General features: G+C 41.1%; 1 long non-coding RNA gene across 2 annotated transcripts in view; it reads right to left on the bottom strand.

Moving 5' to 3' along the window:
- The window catches only part of LOC116443552, a 34,872-nt gene extending 33,063 nt beyond the window's left edge, over nt 1-1,809 (bottom strand). For both annotated transcript variants that reach the window (XR_004239967.1, XR_004239966.1), the window contains exon 1: nt 1,392-1,809. This is a non-coding gene — a long non-coding RNA (uncharacterized LOC116443552). The remainder of the gene's footprint in view (nt 1-1,391) is intronic.
- Nucleotides 1,810-12,102: the final 10,293 nt, after the last annotated feature.

Here is a 12,102-nt window from a genome sequence, read left to right as displayed (position 1 = left end):
ATAAAAATTGTAAAATAAAAACTTAACTGAAAATTCTCCAGGGAAGTGTTTGAGTCAGATTGCAGTATGTTCATGTGTAGCTATATTGTCTCTACTCTGGTGACAGAAAGAAAAATATGGGGGTTTTTTTCAGTAAACTGAATGCATATCTTTCAAAGATCTCACAGGGAATGGTTATTTATAGCACTGAACTTCCATATTAAGATGGGTACTTTTTTTGTTTGTTTTTGCCTGCCACCAATAACAAGGATGCAAGGCAGCAAATCAGATCCTATAATGGGTATTTTACCACTTTCATTCTTGTTGGTGTTTTAGACGTAATTGTGAACTTCTGTTGAGATACTAAGGCTGAAATTTGGACCGGTTGTGATCATTAAGAAACCCTGGTCCTAAACTTATCATGTCTGTAAAATATTGGTGTTCAAAAACCCCTCAGCTGTGGACAGCTGTAAACCTACTTACTTATTACTGTTCCTAAATCCCTGCAGGGTGAAAGAGAAATGAAAGATATTATAGCTCTCCCCCTCTTTTATGTTTTTATTTGTGGCATGTCTGACCTGCACCTCAGCCCTTCAGTTATGATTTCACGGTGCACCATTTACTACACACAGGTAACAGCAGCCTACCTTGTAATCTCCCAATCAAAATCTAAAGACCTTCTGTATGTCAGGGATATTCTGTTATTAAACCCCAACATTATTAGTTTTTCTTTCCTTTTGACAACAGAAATAGAAACGTGTCAGTGAGAGAAACTCCTCAATTATATGGATTTTTTTGAAGGGCAGATCTGAGCCTCCTGAACTTTATCCTGTTTTTAACAGCTTGCTACAAATAGGGAAGAAGTAGCCTGGCTGGTTGCCAAATCCTCCAAATCCAACTTGAACACCCATTCACTGGCTTTGTCTAGACTAGGGTCTGTAGGGGATTCATTTGCAAATGTTTGCTCACCCTTTCTAACCTGAAAGGGCAGAATGCCTGTAACAAACACTGATTTGACCAATCTACAGTGTCCCAGATGTCCATGGCTCTAGTCAGCCACTGAGGCAGTAGGAGTGAGGGTACTGGGTATTACTGCCAGACACCAGTTCCTTGTTTCTATGCAGCTGAAAGCATCACATCAGGGGATTTTTCCCCTTCTGAGTGCAGCATTAGCTCAAGGTACCACTCAAGACTGGTCCAAACTCAGCGAGCAGGTACTGCACTGAGGCAGAGGAAGAGCATGGAAACCTCTGCACATGACTCAACCAGAAAAAATTCTTTGTGTGGTGTCTGTTTGATCAGCTTAGCAAGAAAAGACCTTAGTGAGGGTCTTTTCTGAGACAGAACCTCAGGTTTGTACCTGGAGCAAATATTGGAGAAAAGAAAGCCCTCAAAGAACATGGGGGACATACCTGCAGCCAGGGAGGTGAATCAGAAGAAGTGCATATGGTCCTTCATCTTGCCAGGTACATGATCCTCAGGAATTCATTTAGGCACCCTTCATGCAGAGCCAGAATTTGGGTCTACTGAAAGTCATAATCAAAGCCTGCAGGTACCCAGCTTGCAGAAACTGTAAATGTTGAGCTGAAGGTCAGTTTCCATGCTTTACTGTCAGTTTCTGATCTTCCTCTTGAAAACATGGCCCAGCTATGAAATTCTTATCTCAGGGACTTGGTCCTAAATGTTATAAGGCATATATAGTCTCCATTGCCCTTAGGATCCCAGTATATAGAAACATCATTTATGAGGATGCTGTATAAGGTTTTTCTTCCTTATGAAGAATCTCAGTCTTGTGAGTGGCAAGACTTTTATCACCAGCATGCAGAAACCTTCCTGCCAAAGACAAAATTGCTTGCTGAATACCAAAGCCAGAGGAACAGAAAGAGGTGGATCTGTGGAGGAGTGAAAAAAGGGAGAGGCCAGCCCTGAGATGGATGTTCTTTTCCACTGTGAAAGCTATTCTCATTATTTTTGGAGTCCAAACAGTTACATAAAAGGACATTCCTTTGACTAGTGTTTATCTCAGTTTTAGAATACAACTTTCATTATGTGTTAGAGCTCAATAATATTTATAAACACAAGTGTCTGCATTGCTTCACCTCTGACCTAAACTTCAAGCTGCTGAAGTGGAAATTAGTTTCTGTTTTTAACTTGGCGTGATTTTTGCAAATGATATTTGCTGGATTTGCTGAAGATTGCTTCTACAAATTACACCCTCACCCCAGAACAGAAAGGATGGGCCAAATACAATGGGGAGTGGAGAAACCTTTTTTTTTTTCTTTGACAGACATAATTGTTACTCCAACATGAAATTTTGGCTCATCCTCTGTTTTGAATCCCTATTAAGAAAATTACATGATTCTGACTCCTTACCTTTAATTAATTATGGGTTTTCTTAAAATAAACATAAAGCTTGAGTTCCTAGGACACACAGTTAAGTCTTGAAATATTACATTTTTCTGCTTTGCAAATATATCTGAAAGGTTAGCACCCAGTGAAGCATGCAGAGTCATCTTAATGAAAAAGAATCTGAGGTGCATCCATAAAGATTCTCATCCAAATTAAGACCTGATGTTTAAGCAGGTGCAGCTTCCCCATTATGTGAATGGGGTTTCCATAAACTGCAGTCTCGAGTTATTGACATTAAAGAACAGGTGGAACAAGTTTATCCTGTTTTAATTGGACTATAATACTCACTTGTTAGAAAGAAAAACAGCCACCTTGGCATCACAGGCACAGAAATCATCACAATTTTCTGCTGCCCAGAAAGGTTAGGAAGCTGCTGCTTTCTTCTTTTCTTGCCTTTTGATCAGGTATTTACAGCAGAAACCTCACATTATGTTTCTTTCTCTCCCAGCCCTGGTGATTTTTAGTACATTTTTTTCTTCTATGGGTTGTGAAGCCTGAGCTTTTTTCTGGAAGAAGAAAGTAACCATTGTCCTTTGGTGACTATTCAGGTGTGTCTGCAGCTTTTGTTGTTATACCCAAATTAGCTTGACTTGAGGTGCTGGGCAAATTCTTGAAATACCATACCATTCTTCTCAGAATTAAGAATCCACCTGGTGGTGTTTAATTTATGTAGGGGATTTTATGTACAGATATTTATACTTTTTACACAGTTGATATCTGTAAAGTGGAAAATGATTTGAGCGTAAAGAATGTGACTAAGATCCATGGGATTCATGTCCTCCTCCCCACTGCCACTCACTTCCCATCTGACTTTTGAGCAAGTTATTTACATCTCTTTGCATCTGTTTCCCAGTGCACATAAAGGAGAGTTTACAGCTACTTCAGAATAATTCATTAATAACATTAATATTGTTTCCTATCTTCCCTGTATTGCTCTGTTGGGATAGAGACCCTGTGCCTACACAGTAACTGGCAGGAGAAACTCTGCTATAATTAGAATTCGTACAGTTTAGAGTTTGTAAATACTCAGTTGATGAAAGCTTGTTTGCCTAAACTATCCTGCCGTACACACAGATGTGACACATGCTCTGGCAATGAGACATCTCAGAAAAATGGTGATTCTCCAGCTGTCACTCATCTTTCACCTGCCTCTGTTCCACTTTCAACTTCCTTCCCAGTGGTAAGCAGGGAGATATCCCTTCCCATTTACAGCAAATTCAGGCTGCAGACACAGAGTCCGTTCATTTCCACTTTCCATGTTATAGCCGTAATGATCAAACACTTCTGCAGTGCTCTGCACTCCACATGAGGATGGAGAAAACCCAATGTTTCTTTGGAGTCCTTCAACACCTTTCAGCTTTGGCCCCTTGGCAATTAATGAATGGCTTGAAAGCTTGCTAGAAAATGTTCTTTAGCACTGCAGCACTTCTTCGTTTAGTACTTTGCAAGTGAGTTGTAAAAATTTGCCCTGGAGACAGGGAAATGCAAATATAAATTAGATGGAGCACTAATAACATTACATTACAGAACAATGCAAACCGGTTTTGACACCCCACAGAGAAGAAATCCATGCATTCCTTTCTGAATCATCTTTATGGAAATTTCTGTAAACGTGGTGTTATTAAAAGAGAGTAGCAATTATTTCTTTCTTTGGTTCATCAGTTGCAGGGAGGGGGAGAATAGGCAGGGGAATTAATTTTGTTTTCTTCCCTCTTTTTTTTTCTCGCATGTCCTTGTCGGAGAGCTCTCATGACAGGAACCAACAGCACAGAAGCCACCACTGGCAGAAGAGAGCAAGAAGGATGGAAGAAGTGGTCAGTACTGTTAGAGATGCAGTTCCTTAGGTGGAAGTAGTTAAGAGAAAAGCAGAAGCAGGTTGCAGTTAATAAGGCTACTCAGAAAGCCAAAGCTATTAAGAGATGTTGACATAACATTTGCAAGCTTCACAAGGGCCATTGTTATAATTTAGATTTAGTATTGATCAGTTCAGCATCAGGGCTGGAGGAAAACTGGACACAGGGTTCTTCATGAAAGTGGCACTTTGGATATTGCCTTCCTCTTAACACAGAAAAGCAGGAATCCCCCATGTCCTGGCTGACCTGTGACTGCTGCCCTCTCCCTTGGGGCAGACAGAAAGTTGCAGTCACTTGGTATAATCTTTTCAAATTGCAGCTGCAATCATAGCAAGGACATTAAAAACGTGCCTGTGAAATACCAGTTCAATCCAACACGTCTGCACATGCTAGCAGCTCCCTGCTAATGAGGCCTACTGGAGATTTTGCAGGCGTATCATTCAGGATGAAAACCAGCTGGCTCTGCATTACAAGGTGTGCTCAGGAAGGGATCTGGTGATTCAACACATGGTGAGAAAGCAGCTTGTGAGGCTCATTAGATCAATGGGGATTCCAGCCTTATACCTCAAATTATATGCCCTCTCTTCTAACATTCACCTTTTCACTGTGTAACACCCACACCTTCCTCTTTTTTCCTCTTTTCTCTCTTTTTTTCCCCCTCCTTCTGTTCCATCAGTGCATTTTCATGCACTTCCAGTAAGCACCACCAGAACAGAAAATACCTGAGGTTTACAGGGAAACCAAAGGTAATTCACTCAAGAGAAAGTTTCTTTGTCCAAAATGATGATTCCACTGCCCTCTGTATCACTTGGCAGTTTTGGAATTCTCAAAGAAAAGTGCTGCTGGCAGTTTGACAAGCATGCAGGGACCAGATGCTCTCACCATGCCAAACCCCAAGTAACATGTACGTGGCAGAGGGAGGTGATGGTGATCCACCACATCCCTCTCCAACCCCCCAGCAGTCAAGTACCCTTCCTGTGGTGCTGAGACTGGTGGAGACTTTTCCCCTGCCTGGCTGACTTGAGCTCCAGGTCTCCAAAGTGTGTGCAGAAGTCGGATGGTACTATCTCCACTTGCTCCTTCCTAGTACAAGAAGAGTGACATTGTTCTGGGTGTGAGCTCCACATGTTCTCCCCAGTGGTGGCCTTTCTGGGTGGTTGTCCTTGCCCACTCACCATTCACACTGTAGGTTTTGGTCCTATTTCTAACACTGCGCAACACACAGTTTATATGGGGATCCCAGATACCATGTCAGCTATGTTCAGTGTCCCCCAGGATGTCCAGCCCCTCATGGCTTGCTCTGCACCTCTTCCCAACCCCCGACATGGCACAGGGCACCTCTGGCACTGAGCAGATGTTCATGGTCCCCCAGGCAGGACTGGCAATGGCCTTTCCTTACACCTCTCCCCTCACCCTTCTGGACTGCTGGCTCCACACACATCCTGTGCTTTAAAACATTTGATGTCCATTGGCAGACAGGAGCCACTGTTTGGTCTTCGGCAACTGTGAGCTGCTACGAAACAGCTGCTGTTAAAGCATAAACCCCTGACATGACATCAGCACTTAGTGATTAATACTTAATGAAGTACAACCTCTCATTTCCTTGCCTGTGAGGAGAGATGAAGATCCAAAGACAGCAAGACCCCTTCTGAGCTTAACCCTTAATTCCTGGGGGTATTTCCAGACCGCTGCCACTGCCTTCCATCTATTCCTCCAACCTCTACCTCCAGAAGAAAGCATCTTCCCAGAGTCACTTCCAGCTCTCAGGTCTCTAGTAGGCACAGGAAAATGAGAAATGCCCTTCTGAAGACACAGAGTAAACCAGCACTGTTCCGGGGACCTAAGGGGTGGCTCAAAAGTAAATTAAAACTTTCAATTAGGAAGGACTGATTCTCTGCCAATCCCTAAAGCATCAGGCTTCAATGAGCCTTATGGGGTATTTTTAAACACCTCTTGGCTTCAGAGACGTGCAGGGCATGTGGCTGGGAGCTGTGGCTGGGAGCCAGGGAGGGGACTGGAGGGGGAGGGCAGTGTGGCCACGTCCTTGAAAGAGCCAAAGCAGAGTAAGTCAGTCATCTCTACTTGCCCATGAGCCACGGCAGTGAATTACAGCTGAGTGAGGAAGCAGCAGAGAAGTACAGTACAAAGGCCAGTGGAGGGAGAGGGGCTGCCAGCATCCTCCCGCCTTTGCACTGTGGTGGCGTGAATGGGGGTGCTCGAGTGCCCAGTCACAGAGAGGGCCACGAGAAAGAGGCTCTTTAAATGAGACTATTCAGCCCTTTATGTCTCGTCTCTTCACCCACAGTGCCCCAGCAAGGAGCAGAGACTGCCCATAAATTGCAGTTTAAATCCATAATACCTCTGCACTAGACTGTCATCAAATAGTTACAGGTAAAATAACGAGACAAAAATGAAGGCTGAAGAAGGACTTTTATTGCTTTTAAAAGGTCTCTTGCAAGTTTCTTGCCTTTTTTTTCAAAGACGGTACTGAAGAGTATAGAGAAAGCGAGAGAAAATACAGCCCCCACATCTGAAGTGGGCAAAACCACTTTTTTGACCACTCCTATTTATAATGTAATCTTTCTTACACTTTGTTTCAGTACATCTTTTGTAACCGTTTCTCTACTGATTTTCTGGAAGATTATGCTAAATGTCAAAATGTCTCTTTGGGCTCATAAAATGATGCCATAATAAAGCATCATTTCAACTTAGAATGGGTAAAACAACCTATAAAATAAAATGGAACATTTTGACATTAATTGAGAAAGTTACCTGCTTTTTTAGTTTCAGCAGATTCATGTCAGCATTCAAGAAAAAAGAAATTAGGTTACAGTTTATTACAACATGCGATGACCTTTAAGTAATTTTATAGCACTTTATGGTTCTGCTGCAGCCTTCTAATCAGCATTGTGTCTGAGGGAAATGATAAGCAGACCTTCTTATTCCTTCAAACTTCTGTTAATTTGAATCCCTACACACCAAGCATTCCTGCTGCAGCCAGGTGACTCAGCTTATAGTACAGTTATTTGAACCTTGTAATGTCTTCCTGATGCCTTTTTTTATTTCCTATTTATTAACTTTTGAGAGTTTCAGACCTTTTTTATTGCCAAATAAATGTAAATAAAAAACTGTATTTGGCTACTACAGAATTCAGACCTGTTCCTCTAACTTTGTACTCCAGTAAATAGTTCTTCTAGAAACTGCATAATTTTCCATCGAAAGACTTTCTTGTACTCGCTGCCGTTTATAGAATGAATGTACCCTCAAGGTAAATTTATACTGGCAGTCTTGATGCATGTTTACAAAATGCACAACACCACACAAGCACATACACAGAAACACACACTAGGATGGTGTTTTAAAAAGGCTATAAAATTCTTTTTAGAAAGTCTTTGCAGAAAGACACCCTGCAAGTTTTTCTTAGTGGGTTTTGTAATTTCTTTTTTAAAGGAGAGAAAACTGCATTAACCAAATGCTGCTAGCTGAAATTAAAATGTCCATGATACATTGCTTGAGTATAATAAATTCACCCCGTCTGTTTTTCCTATGATCTAGTTATAACTGTCTTAGAATATAAAAGAAGATACATGATTTAAATTACAAAGGTCAGAATTGAACACTTTTGAGAGTTCAGTAAAAAGGAGAAGAAAATGGTAATGAAAAGCTGCAAAGCAAAGAAGCCAGCAAACAAAAAATCAGTGAGGGACTGATGCTGCTGCCTTCCTGGTATGGGCTCCTACGCCAGAGGAAACCTCAAACCTCAGCTGACTGCTCAGATCAGTTTTCTTCCCAGCACATATCTGATCATTTCATGTGCTAGAGCTGTTATTATAAAGCATTGTAATTTCCACTGTCAGACAACTAAGAGAAAATATTTCTAAAGCTTAGCAGTAAGAAGATATAATAGTTTAGATTCTATTGTCATCTTTAATCTGCTGAAGCGTTTAATTCCTTTTGTTATAATGAAAATACTGTATTTTTGTTACAGTATCCAGAGAATTCTGGTGAAAATTGTAAGTTTTCTCAGAAAAAGTAGTGTTTGACTATTTCTCTGATGAGGTGAAAGGTCAATTTGCTTATGGTTTCCATGCTTCATTAAAATTCAGCTTCTGTGCTCTGTAATGTGGGTAATATTAATTTTCTAAACATTGATGTACAGCAGCTGCTAACTAATTTCCATAATGGTTGTTCTATTCTAAGGGCATTAAACCTGAAACAAGGTGGATCCAAATGGAAAAAAATGTAGATGATTACTGGCCATCTGCCAAAAAGATGCTTGGGGACGTGAAATTTCTGGAATCACTGAAGCTTCATTTTGATCAAATATTCATATTCCGAGCCATGTGCCAACAATTTTACTGTTTAAAGACAAGGAGGTTGTGGAGGGGAATATTGACACCATTCTTCGCATGGGAGTTTGCTTTCAGACTTCTTATAGAAAGGGGAATATGTTGCTAAAGAACAATGGCATTAACATTAGGGACATAAAGAAAGGTGCAAAAGAATAGGAGAATTTCTTCCCTTGGGAAAAGTAGAGTGCGGAGAGAGAGGTCATAGAAATGCGCTCAGCTTTGAAGTCAAGCATGACCATATGCATGACCATTTGGGAAATGCTTCATGTATTTTCATTTCCACAGAATCATTATACAGATGCCAATAGACAGAACTGGGTTTTTTTAACTGAGGGAGCCACAGTCCTACCTTAATAGACTCACATGCTCAGGTATAATCCCAGGCTTGGGGTCCTGAACTGGAAAACCAGCCAACACCTTCTGATTGCTTTCTCTCTGTGATCCTTTACCTTCTGCTCCCAAAACACTTCTGGGAGAATTTGCCTTCTGCATCCCATTCAGTCCTATCTGCATACTGCCAAATAGTTCACCAAAGATTCAATTGTGATCAGCAGACCATTTTTCCATCCCTGAGAATTGCCCAAAACACCTCTCATTTTGTCTAGTGGATGTGATAAGTGATCTTACTCAAACACATATCAGGCCAGAAGGCAGGCAAAGTGTGGTTGTGGGATTTGTCTTCATTACTGCTCTAGTCTGGCTGCACGTCTTGGTTACGTGGTGCCACACATGACGGAGGTGTTTGTGCCCTTCCCTAGATGACAGCAATGTCATTCCCAGGGCTTATCGGCGTGGGTTTGTCAGAGATGTAACCCAACTTCAACACCAGACCATGGGCAGAAATGGGGTTTTATACCTGCTCCTGAGTGCTCTAAACTACTGGGAGTTTGCATGTGGGAAAGGTCAAATACAGCTTGACAGTGGTCTATTTTTAACCTTTAATTCCCTTGCTGCCTAAGCTCTCCTGATTTCTACCTTTCTCCCCCTCCCTTATTCACACCCCAGCAATGATTAGGTCAGCCACTGATAGGATTTGGCTGTGTGTAACTCCTGGTGTGAAAGTTTTCATGAACGTCAGAAGCAGCTGCCCAGCTTGTCTGGGAACTGCACTCACCACTTCTGAACATTTCTGTGGCCTTCCACCTTCCTTGTCAGTGCCTTTCCCTGCACGTGTGCAGACCTAACGAGAAGTTGCTCCACAGACGACCTTCTTCTCTAACCTAGACAGAGCTCTGTGTGGCAGTGCAAAACACAGGCTTCATATTCTCATCCCTTAATGGTGTGTTTAGCGTTGACAACCTGTGTCTCCTGATGCAACACATGCCAACAAAATCCCCGTGACAAATACTTTAAAAAGGTAATTTGGGTTCTTTGTCTTCTGGCTTTACAACATTAAAAAGCCAAGATGCATGCAACGGTGCATCTAAGCCATCTCCCTCTGGTTTAAAGCAAGATTAAATCAAGGCAAGAACCATGTGATATTTCGGTTTTCACTAGTCTTAGTGACTTAACTTACTGGCTTCCAAAGCCAAAAACTGAGTTTGCACCTTTGTGGTTACTAGTCCTTGATGAATGTTTCTTTTGTTAATTTATCTAACTGCCCTTTCAACTGCTCTATACTATGGCCCCAGTAAAAAGAAATGGGAAATGCAGACTTAACTAGTAAGACTACTCACTCTCTTACTTTTTTGAATTGATATCATTTGAACAGAGGTGTTACACATTTTTTTTTAGTCTTTCAGGACAACTCTTTTCTGAAATTAAGAGAAACATAGTAATTTCCAGCAAAAATGTAGTATTTCGGGAAATGCAGGCGTTTCTGTAAGTAAGGGCTATGAAGAAAGGGAAAAAAAAAATTTCTTAGCTTTTAATATAGCACTGTAATGAAAGATTATCATGTAGAAAATTAATGACTGTGTTTTACCAAGCGGAACTGATTCTGCCTTTCTGCCCTCAGAGTGGCCATTTGATTTTAACCCTGCTAAGAGCATCACATAAATAAGGCTACCTGTTGGAATGAGCCTGGGGAAAGGGCAATGGGGCAGGCAGGGCTGGGGACACTGCTCTCACTCTGCAGGGCTGCATCCCCATCGCTCTCTACACATGCAGAGGACTTGAGGACTGGTCCCCACTGGCCCTTAATACACGTGTTTGCCCCAGGGAGAAACAAGCCCAGAAATAATACCCATGTTTTATAGGTAGGAAAAGTGGATTTTTGATGCAGAAAAGTATGGATGAGCTGCACGAGCATTGTTTCGGCAGAGAACTAACAAGCTGGGAATGCCAGTACTCTTTACAAAAACTGTGCTCAAAGCAAAGGTGTTGCCAAAAAGGAAGGAGAAGATCATTTTGTGTTCTCCATTAAAAGTGTTTTTATGGTGCTCTCTGTTCTGTTACATATTTTATTAGGATAATAATTTCAGTAAACTACATCTGGCTTTCCTGAGGGTGGTCCCCTCAGGTTAAACAGGCTGTCTAAAAATATCTCCTTTTTTTTTAATGTTCCTCCTTTTTATCTTCCTTTTGATGGCTTTTCATTTAAATTATTTCCCCCCCTTTTTTAAGATTACATTAGCACATTTTCCCCCTTAATTCTATAATCTTTTCAACTCTAGGTTCCTTTGTACTTTGTGCTTTCATAGCCTTTTCTTCTCAAGTCCTTTTCATGTTTCCTCCCTTTTGTTTTTCCCTGGGAGCCTTTATTGTCATTTTATTCTTTATTTTTAGTCTTAAGCTGTACAGTAGGAAGTAATGCTAAGAAAATTGAAAAGGAAAAAGCTGCATAAGCCAACGTAGTAAAGAACAGTCATATACTGAGCCACAGAACAACTTACAAATGAAGGCGCAGTGGTGAAGCCCATATACTTTGGTCTCCATGGTGCAATACTCATGAAAAATAAAACAGTGACATTTCCTCTAAAAAAAAAAAAGAAAAAAACAAAAACCGAAAAAGTCAAGCCAATAAACCAATAAAAAACCTACACCTGTGTGTGACTATGACTTTGCTATAAAAATGGCCTGGAAATGGACCTCTTTCCAATGACAATCTGAGCTAAATCCCCCATGCATTGAGATAAATCTATTTTTAAGGCGCAGATGTGAGAGAAATTGCCTGGAGACTCCTACCAAGTGATCAGAACCTGACAGTGACTGATTTTGGCTTGTGCTGGAAGCTGACTTACTGTTTTATGAGTTAACAACTTATTGTTTAAATGCTTTAATGATGATTTATGCCAAGATTGCCTGCTTTGTATAAAGAGGTATAAAACCAGCAATCTTTTATATAAATCACATTCCTGATAAAGTCTCTTTTCAACTGAGGAGACACACATGGCCAATTAATATTGGGAATTTGGCAGATTGTTGCCACTATTAAACTGAACTATCTCTGCATGCATCAAATCCCTTCCTCCTATTTTACTTTTTCATGCTGCAACCAAAATTGAAGACAAATGGAAGTTGAAAAGAGGAGACTGAGCAGCAGCTCCCAGGGATGATGTTGCATGGAG

This window comes from Corvus moneduloides, chromosome 4 (genome assembly GCF_009650955.1).
Source record: "Corvus moneduloides isolate bCorMon1 chromosome 4, bCorMon1.pri, whole genome shotgun sequence".
In the NCBI taxonomy this organism is placed as follows: domain Eukaryota; kingdom Metazoa; phylum Chordata; class Aves; order Passeriformes; family Corvidae; genus Corvus; species Corvus moneduloides.
Note: the sequence above shows the minus strand (reverse complement) of the source record. Positions and strands in the feature narration are given on the sequence as shown.